Below are 613 nucleotides of genomic sequence, written 5' to 3'. Positions count from 1 at the left end.
CGTAGCATACATTGTCAAAGAGTCGTTACCAAAGGGATGGTGCCTCAGAGCCATGTTTCTCTTGTAAAAAGTTGCTATTTCTTAAGTAAAAGAGGCACGTGATAGTAGCCGTTGAATATATCCAAAATATGCATTTATCTGAATGGCTCAAGATATACTCTCCACTCGGCTGTAACAATTCACTACACAGCTAACCAGATTTTTTACTACACCCTCACCACTCTTTCAGATTTTCTTAGGAGCATAGATCACACATTTTCATTGTAATTACCAATACCCACCAACTACAAAAAAGAAAATCACCGGGAAGAAAATATAAACCTAAACTTTACCCTCATACGTCAAAGAAAACGTTAGTGTCCTCTATTAGACCATAGAAAACGCAGGAATGCTATATCAAACTGGATCAACTATATAAAAATTATGATCACAATGCACATTTAATTCATTATTAATACTTATAGTAATGAAATACAGGAACCTTAGATATGATAAGTGCTTCAGAATTTTAACGCATACATGCTAATAAGTTTCGTTACCCACGCTGTTCGATCACCTCTACCCGTCAGTTAACATGTTTGAAGGGAGGTCTTTTAAAGCTGAGATAATCTGT

This window comes from Penaeus monodon, chromosome 31, assembly GCF_015228065.2.
Source record: "Penaeus monodon isolate SGIC_2016 chromosome 31, NSTDA_Pmon_1, whole genome shotgun sequence".
Classification (NCBI taxonomy): domain Eukaryota; kingdom Metazoa; phylum Arthropoda; class Malacostraca; order Decapoda; family Penaeidae; genus Penaeus; species Penaeus monodon.
Note: the sequence above shows the minus strand (reverse complement) of the source record.